The following is a 9,189-nucleotide window of genomic DNA, read 5'->3' on the forward strand; positions in this document are numbered from 1 at the left end:
GCAGCCGGGCGCCAGCGTGCACAGGAAGGTGACCAGGGTCGTGTTGAGCTCCTGCAGGGCGCGGGGCGTCGGTACGCGGGTACCCAAGCGGCCCCATCCCATGGCCAGGCACTGGGTGCCCTGGGTCGAAGCGGCGCCCAGGGAGGCGGGACGGTCCAGCTGGGGAGCGCAGGCCGAGTGAGGCCCTGGTACCCGGCCGCCGGCCCACCCACGCCGCAAGGGCCTCCATTCTTCGCAGAGCACATGTTGAGCGCCCGTTGTATGCCTGCCCGTTTAAGTACCAGGGCTCTAGGGGTGACTAATTTCGACAGGATTGATTTCCATTTTGCTGAGGAGGTGGGGTACTGGGGAGCAGTACCCTGGCCCTGGACGAAGGCTGGGCAGAATGCCCTGTGAGTCCTGCAGCCACGTGTGCAGGGGACTGAGGGGAGGAAGTTCTCCCCCGACCAAAGCTCCACAGGGCCAGGCTGAGTACACAGTAGGTGCTCAATGAAAGCTCGCAGCAGGATGCAGCCTGCCCACCTGGATGAGCAGCACGTCGCTGAGGTTCTCCTGGGCGTCGTCCTTGTTCTGGAAGACCTGGCTGATGCTGAACCTCTGCTACGTGGGCTCCGGGCTCTGCAGGTCGGCGCCCCGAGCACCACGCTCACCAGGTGTCGGGGGCTGGGGAGGTCAGCCTGCCTTCTCTCAGCGTGTGTCCACTGGTCCCCCCACATGCAGTCCCAGAACTCCAGGGGGCTGCCCCACCACTGCCCATATGAGGGCCGCGGGGCCTGAGATCAGCAGCTGACCCTCTGGAGCAGAGGAGCAGGCAGGGGGTGGAGGCTACAACCAGGGCATGAGGGTGGGGAGGCCCTGCCTGTGCCGGAGCTCGGGAACTCACATGTCCTGCAGGCAGTGGGCAGCAGTCAGCACAAGCTGGGGTGGATGAGTGTGCCTCCGCAGAAGTGGCTGCCCCGGGGCCAGTTCAGCTGCAGAGACGCGGCGTAGGGCCGGGAGTAGGGCCGGGAGTGGGGCCGGGCCTCCCGCCCTCCATGATGTCTGCGGCCCAGGCTGTGCCTGGGGAGGCAGGAAGGCCAGTGTGAGGGCGGTGGCCCTGTCCCCCGGGGCCACCAGACCTGGTGCCGGCCTGTCCCCACCTGCAGGAGGGCGTGGAGAAAAGCCAACACCCGGCAGAGAGCAGCAGCACAGCAGCCCCTCCCAGGGGGGCAGGGGACCCCGCCTGGGGAGCCCTCAGCCCAGCGTCCAGCCTAGCAGCCACCCTGCCAGTCTCCCCAGCAGCGCTCGGAGGGCCGTGGACAGGAGCCTGCGGGCAGGCACGGGCATGCACAGGGAAAGGCCCTCAGCCCACAGCAGCAAGGCCAGCAGCGTGGCCCGGAGGCCAGGCCGAGGTGTCCGATGGTGCGGCGACGTGGTCGGGCTCAGGTCCCCCTGCCAAGCTCCTCTTATAGCCCTGGCCCTGGCCGTTGGGGTTGCTCCATGACAGGGCAGCTCCCTCTTCCTCCTCCCACCGGGGAGGCCACAGGGAGCTTGGGGGTCACAACCACACTCCTGAGAGGACCCCAGGGCTCTGGCTTCAGGCCTTGACTGCCCTGGAGGTAGGGGAAGCCAGGGGTGCCCCCAGCCCATGCCATGGAGCCAGGTGGGCAGCAGTGGCACAGCCTCAGAGGGACATCCATCCTGCCACACCCCCAAGGAGACGCCTCACCCACAAGGTCCCTGTGGCCCCCGCCAAGGGGATATGGCTGCCTGTCTCCTGACAGGAAGGGGACAGGCAGGGACACCATGCCAGGGGAGACCCCCGGATGCCCCCACCCCTCCCTCTTCCTGCCCAGCCTCGGTCAAGGGGATTTTTCCCCCAAGGCAGTGGCTCTAAATCAGGGGCAGCACTGACCCCATGGACATTGGGTGGCATCTGGGGACACTGATGATTATCTTAACTGAAGAACTGCTGACCGTGGTGGATGCAGGCCGGGGACACTGCCCAGTACCCTGTAGTACTCAGGACACCCCGCACAAGGGAAAATCCTGTGTCCCCAGGCGTGAGCCTGGCTACAGGGAGAGGCCGAGGGGAAGGACAAAGCCCTGTCCATCAAGGGAGCCCTGAAACAGAGAGGGCACTCCGCCCGGGGACAGCGGCAGCAAAATCCTTCTAACGTTCCTTTTCTTTTCTTTTTTGGCTGCTGGGGCACTTTACCCCTGAGCTACAGCCTCAACCCATTTCATTTTTTTCAAAAATCATTATTTTGAGACAGGGTGTTGCGAAGTTGCCCGGAGTCTCACTGAGTTGCTGAGGCTGGTTTTGAACTCTGCCTCCTCCTGCCTCAGCCTCCCAAACTACTGGGACTGCAGGCGTGCACCACCGCACCCAGCTCTGACATTTAATTTTCAAGTATCTCCGGCTCACAGAAGTGCAAGGCACCTGTCATCCTGGCCACTGGGGAATGACCTGGCCACCGTGGCAGGGTACAAGCCACAGGCCAATCTCTGCAACTTAGCCAGGTCCTGCTCAGAAGGAAAGTTCTGAGGAACAGCTGGGTGGCAGAGCCCCTGGATTCAGTCCCCGGCACCACACAGAACAGAACACGACTGCAAAGTCAGAGTGGAGCAGCCCAGGTGTCCATCCACAGGGGAAGGGACATACGTGGCCCATGCCCCTGGAGTGTCCTCAGGGCCGGAGCCAGGTGACCCAGCTGCAGCGTGGAGGGACCTGAAGACCTGGTGCTCCATGACAGCCAGACACACAGGGCACAGCGTGTGACCCAGTGACAGGAGGGTCCAGGACAGGGGAGTCCAGAGTCGGACCTGGACCTGTGGGTGCAGGGCTGCTCCGTGGGACAGAGGCTGCTCATGGGGACAGGCTTCCCTGTGGGGTGATGGAATGTTCTGGAATTAGATGGGAGTTGGCCCCACAATTCTGCTGTGGATGTGGTTGAGCTGTTAAACGGGCGAGTTGCGTGGTGTGTGGAACTTCTCCATCAAGCTGCTGAAGACAGAGAAAGGCCCAAACAGATGGGCAGAGGTGGGTCAGGGCCCAGTTTTGCCTCCTCTGTCAGCTGTTTCATAACAGGGGACACGTGGGGTCCCCGTGAGGTCACCAGTTGAGCCTGGGTGGCGCCTGGTGAGCAGTAGGTTCTGGGGCAGGATGGGACAGGGGTGGGTGCAGAGCGGGACCCTGGGCTGCAGGTTGGGGTGAGGACACCATCAACAAAGTGCTGGGCTTTCACGGGCAGGTTGAGGGCCGGGGAGATGAAGGCAAGAGGCCCCGGGCTTGGTGGTGGCGTCCGTCTCTCTGGAGTGACGGGAAGGCGCACCCTGCTCATGCACAGTCGGATGCCCGTCCTGGACGATGACCTGCTGTAGGACCCTGCCAAGTCACTTCACCTCTCTGGTGATTTGCTCCTGCCCCGTAGAAAAAGGACAAGTAACTCTTGCCACAAATGTGACTGGGAGGGTCCAACAAGCCCCAGAAGGCGGGGGATAGGAAGGGCAGCGGGACAGAGTAGACACTATGATTGACGTATGTATACAGGTGACTGTATGACCCGTGTGATTCTGCAATCTGTACCGTCAGAAAAATGAGAGATCATACCCCAATGATTCAAATGTATGAATTGCCAAGATCACTGCAATGTCATGTGCAGATAAAAAAAAAAAAAAAAAGATCCAGAAGGCCCAGGGCTTCCTCAGGAAGGTCCTGAGTGGGATCCCCAACCTCACAAAGCCCAAACCAGAAGGTTGCCTCTTCCCATCCCACCAGCAAAATCACCAAGACCAGCACACCCAGCATCAGCCACAAGGCGGGGGGCCGGACCCCGAGGTGTGGGGCGAGGCAGCCCTGGGGGAGAACAGGCAAGATCCTCGGGTAGAGGGGTCCACTGCACTTCTGCCGATGGAGGCCCCGAGATGGAGGCCCATGCGAGGCTGCCTCCTGGGACCACGGCCAGCTGTGCCTGTCTTTCTTTTATCTATTTGCTTATCTGTCCACCTTTGCAGTGCTGGGGGGGACCCAGGGTGGTCTACCGTGAAGCCACCTCCCCGACAGGGTCTGGTTAAGGTCCCCAGACTGGCCTCCAACTCCCGATCCAGCCTCAGCCTCAAGGACTTGGGAGGCAGATGTGCACCTCCATACCCCACTTTTATCCCTAAATAACCAAAAGGCTGGGGACAATCTCAGGGACAGACCCCTCTGTGCCCCAAGAGGAGCTCAAACTTGGACCTAGGCCAAATCTAAGCCTAACTTTAACCCTTAGTATGAAAACTAGCCCTGACCTTGGGGCTGGGGCGGGGGCTGAGCGGCAGAGCGCTCGCCTAGCCCGTGCCAGGCCCCGGGTTCAATCCTCAGCCCAACATAAAAATGACCTTGACCGTAACCCCAACCTGAGCCATGCCTACCCCTGGCCCTGACCCTGACCCCCCAGCCCACAGCACAGCCCCACCGGGCTCTTGCCAGGCCCCTCAGACCCGCCGGGGGCTGCGCAGGCTGGTTGGCGACTCGGGGGTCTCCCTGTCCCCCCTCAGTGAGCAGCTACAGACGCAGCTGGCTTTGGCCAGCAGGCACAGGGTGCCACAGAGCCCCTGTGTTGGTCCTGCGTGGGTCCCGCCAGCACCCGGGGACAGGCAGGGACAGCCCTTTTGAGCCCCCAAAGGCCGCTCCCTCCAACTCAGGGCCCCTCCTGTCGGCCCTGGGAGACCCCCAGCCTCCCCCACCCTCCTGCTCCATGATGGCACAGGGTCCCACCTCTGCCCTGGCGCAGTCCTTCTCTGTCCCCCACCAGCGACCTCCGCCCCCTCAGCTGGATCTCAGCACAGATGGGGGACACTGGGAGGGTCCGGCATTGCCACCCTGTGGGCCACAGGGGGTGGGACCTACCAGGCAGCTCTGGTGACTGCGACCCCCACCAGGCCGCCAGGCCCCGTGGCAGAACATAGGAAGTTGCCCCATCTCCACCAAACTGCCCCCGGTCCCGCTGCCCCCGGCTGTTTCCTGCTGTGAAACAGACAGATCTGCAGGTGTGGGTGGGGACATGAGCCAAGGGCCCCCATGGCCAGCAGATAGGCAAAGGGTAAGGCGCTGAGCCCAGCACAGGGCCTGGGGTGCAGCCTGGCGCTGCGTCCTATTATTTTTAAACATTTTTCTTTTTGCTGTCGGTATGGGGGGTTGAACCCAGGGGTGCTCTACCACTGAACTACCCAGCTCTTTTTGTTTTGAGTTACTTAGCCTGGCCTTGAACTTGCGTCCTCTGCATTGGTGCAAAGTCACTGGGATTAGAGGGAGGGGGTGTCTCGCTGTTCACACAGTTTCATGGGGATGCAATGCACACCTAAGACCCCCCTCCAGGGTGCGGTGGCTTCACACTCACACAGCTGTGCGGGCATCAGTTTTGGGATAGTCTCATCATCCCCTAAAGAAGCCCCGTGCACATGAACAGTGAGCAGTCCTGTCCATCCCTGCCCGGCGGCCCCACACGCCCACGTCCCTGTCTGCACCTGTCTTTGGACTCTGATTCTGGATTTGTCGGGTTGTTTCCAGCCGGTGAAGCTGCAGGCTGTGTGGTCCTCTGAGCACCCTGTGGAGATGCTCCGTGTCCCTGCCTGAGCTGCCAGTGCCCGGTCTCGGAGGATTCCCCTGCCCTTCCAGTCTGCAGAGGTCCAGGGCACTCAGGACCAGGGCCAGCAAGGTGGACCTGGAAGCTGGAAGTCGGAAGTGAGTCTCCCGAGTTCAGACTCTTGTAGTTCAAAAACAAAGACAAGCAACCAAATAAAACAGGGCTGAAGACTGGAATAGACAGCTCTGGGGGGAAAATACACGAATTGCCAGCAAGCACACAAAAACACAGTGAAATGCAGATCATGTGAAATGCAGATCAAGGCCCCGCGAGGTGCCCTTCACACCCCTGGGACAACTGTGGGGGGGTGCCGGGCAGGACCCCCAAAAAGGTGCCCACCTCCACTGTGGGCAGGAACGGGACCCTGCTGCCAAGAAAAACAGCCCAGCAACTTCCCAGAAGAAGGGCAGAGCCCGGGACCGGGCCACGCTGAGTTGCTGAGGCTGGCCTCAAACTTGCCATCCTCCTGCCTCGGGCTTGTGGGGAGCTGGGAATACAGGTGTGGCCACTGTGCCTCACTTCTGAGGTAAGAGTGGGAGGTGGGGGTGGCCGTGGCCCTCGGGGACACTGGTTCATGTCTGGGGCTGGGGGGCTCCCCAGAGTGGTTCACCCCCGAGGGGGCGTCAGGTAGATTTTGGGGTCCTCTGTTCAGCCCCAGTATTGGGGTCCCGAGCTCAGTCAGGTCTCTGCTCAGCCTCCGGGTCCAGTCACCCAGCAGCATCCACGGCACAGCCCCCAGGCTGCCACCTGCCCTGCTCTCCTGAGTGTACTCCCCACCTGGCCCTCCTCTCTCCTGAACCCCAACAGCAGTCCACCACATTCCTGGCCACGCTCGGGCCTCGTCTCTCCCAGGGCCCCATTTCCTTCCTGCAGACCCACTTGCCTGGAGCACAGTGCCACCTGTGGACTTGGACCCAAGGACCATTCCTTCCCAGTTGGGTGACCTCTGGGTAGCCCCGTTCTCTGCCTCAGTTTTCCTGTCTCTGCAGAGGGACATGGGCTGGACCTGTCTCAAAGGACTGCGCACACACCAAGCAGGGCTGCTTTGAACGTGCAGGTGGCTCCCAGGGCCCAGGCTGACTTCAGACCCTCGGCCAGCACTGTGTCCACTGTGGACGGCTGCCCCCTCTCCACCATCGGGGATCAACAGAGGAATGGCTCCCTACCCTGACCCTGGCCCTCCAAGGCCCCTGGGGGTCCTGCCAGCTGCCAGGAGGCCCAGGATGGGTCCCCTCTCTCCCCAACAGGGACCGGGGACGGTCGATTGCCACACCTCCCCTCTTCCTCCTGCCTCCCGAGGGCCGTTTGTGGCCACCTTTCAACACCAGGATTCCCAACTGCCTTCCCGGCTCAGTGCCTAGACAGGCAGGGGACAGAGGGCCTAGCTGACAGATGTGCCTGACCCTCCCAGGCTGCCTGCAGGTCTCAGTCCCCTCGGGTCACTTCTCTGTCATCCACGCCAGGCAGCAGGTGGGTGTGCTTGCTAACACAGGGCCCCTGTGCCCACTTACAGCCAGGAAACCAAGGCCCTAGGCTGACACCCACCGTGGGACGCGCTCTCACTGCTGTCAATCAGAAAGACTTGAGCTGTAGCTCAGAGTGACAGGAGTGACTTCACTGACTGGATAGGAAGGGGCAAGGGGACTCGTCCAAGGGACAGAATGGGTCCACTTGGACCAGGGAAGTTTCCAGGAAGTCCTGCTCAGGTCCACCTTGACATTTGATAGACAGTAGGGTGACATCAGACTTTCAAGTCCCCCTGCCATGGCAACTCTAGGTCACCTTGGCCCATGTAATTGGAATTTTTTTTTTTTTTTGTACCAAGGGTTGAACTCAGGGGTGCTTAACCACTGAGTCACACCCCAGCACCCCCCCCCCTTTTTGATTTTAATACAGGGTCTCACTAAGTTGCTTAAAGCCTTGGAAAGTTGCTGAAGCTCCCTTTGAACTTGCAACCCCCCTGTCTCAGCCTCCCAAATCACTGGGATTACAGGCCTGTGGCACCAGGCCCAACTTCTAATTGGATTCTTTAAAAACAAACAAAAAACCCCAGTTTTTCAATTTTTTTTTTTTTTTTTTTAGTTTGACGGACCTTTATTTTATTTACTTATTTATATGCTGTGCTGAGAATTAAACCCAAGGCCTCACACATTTGAGCTACAACTCCAGCCCCTCTAATTGGATTCTTAACCATACATTCTTACAGATTTCATGGGTAGGAGGAACTATGCTTATCTCCCAGAGTTTCAGGATCTGGACACAAAAATCTCCTGGGTTCCTGCCATCAACATGATCTTGGGCCTGCATTTCTCCTGCAGTGAACAGGTAGTTTGCTGAGGAATCTGACGTGCCCTGTCCACTGCGGCCAGGCAGGGCTGCAGGTCAATTTCTTTTCTTTTTTTTTGGTAAATGTTTTTTAGTCCTAGTTGGACACAATACCAAGGCTTATTTGTTTTTATGTGGTGTTGAGGGTGGAACCCAGGGCCTCTCATGCAGACCAGTGCTCTGCCGCGGAGCCACCCCCCAGCCCCAAGGTCAGTTTCTCCTTGGTAAGAAGCAGGTGGGAGTCAGCACAGTGGCCCATTTTGTGGAATCATTCCCTTAACCTCGCGTTCCCACCACCTGCATCTGTCTGTTCACTAACATTACCACACGGAAATTCTTCGGAAAACGCATTTGGGTCTGAAGACAGGAGAAAACTATTGTGACTAACAGGACAGACGGGGAGGGCGGGAGCCAGCAGGGTGGAGAGCGGAGAAGAGCGGCCGCACACCGGGCGCCCGGGCGCGCAGCCCCTCAATGGAGAGGAAACCGCGGGACTGTCAGGGTATGTCCCTGTTGGCAGCAGGTCAGGGGCCACTGTCCAGGCACAGGCGTGCAGTGCGCGTATAGGAGCCAGGGAATAAGTGCACAGAGTGGCTCCCCGCCAGGGGGGCCTGGCGACCTGGGGAGGCGGCCTCAGCTCCTCGGGTCTGCGGTGAAACGTGGGGTCGGCAGCCCTCACCCCACAGGCCGTGTGCGCCGAGCGGCCAGCTCCGCCCAGGCTGCCCGCCGCCCCCGCACCTCCAGGCGCCGCACCTGGCCGCGGTGGCTGAGCGGCCCCTGCAGGCCGACGGGCTCCGGCCGCGGGCAGCACGGAGAGCGAGCCTCGCCGCCTCCCGGCCAGGGAGCTTTGTCTCCGGGCGCCGGGGAGCTCGCCCTGGAAACGGGCGCCGGCGAGCGGCGGGTGTCCCGCACCCGGGGCCGCGAACTGGGCAGGGGGCGGGCGCCCGAGAGGTGGTGAGAGGTGGGCAGACGCAGGCCCGCGCCCACCGTGCGTCCCGGGGGCCCCCAGGAGGCCAGGCGGGAGCGAGCGCCCGCGAGAGGCCGCGGGGGCGCGCAGAGCGGGCCGCAGCCCCGCAGCCCCGCAGCCCCGCAGCCCCGCAGCCCCGCAGCCCCGCAGCCCCGCAGCCCCGCAGCCCCGCAGCCCCGCAGCCCCGGAGGGGCGGCCGCCCGGGCGAGGGGCGGGGCGGGGCGGCCCCGCGGTGGACGCGCGCTGCGCCCCCGAGCGCGCAGACAAAGAGCCCGCGCCCCGGCCGCC

This window comes from Marmota flaviventris, chromosome 1 (genome assembly GCF_047511675.1).
Source record: "Marmota flaviventris isolate mMarFla1 chromosome 1, mMarFla1.hap1, whole genome shotgun sequence".
NCBI classification, from domain to species: Eukaryota; Metazoa; Chordata; class Mammalia; order Rodentia; family Sciuridae; genus Marmota; species Marmota flaviventris.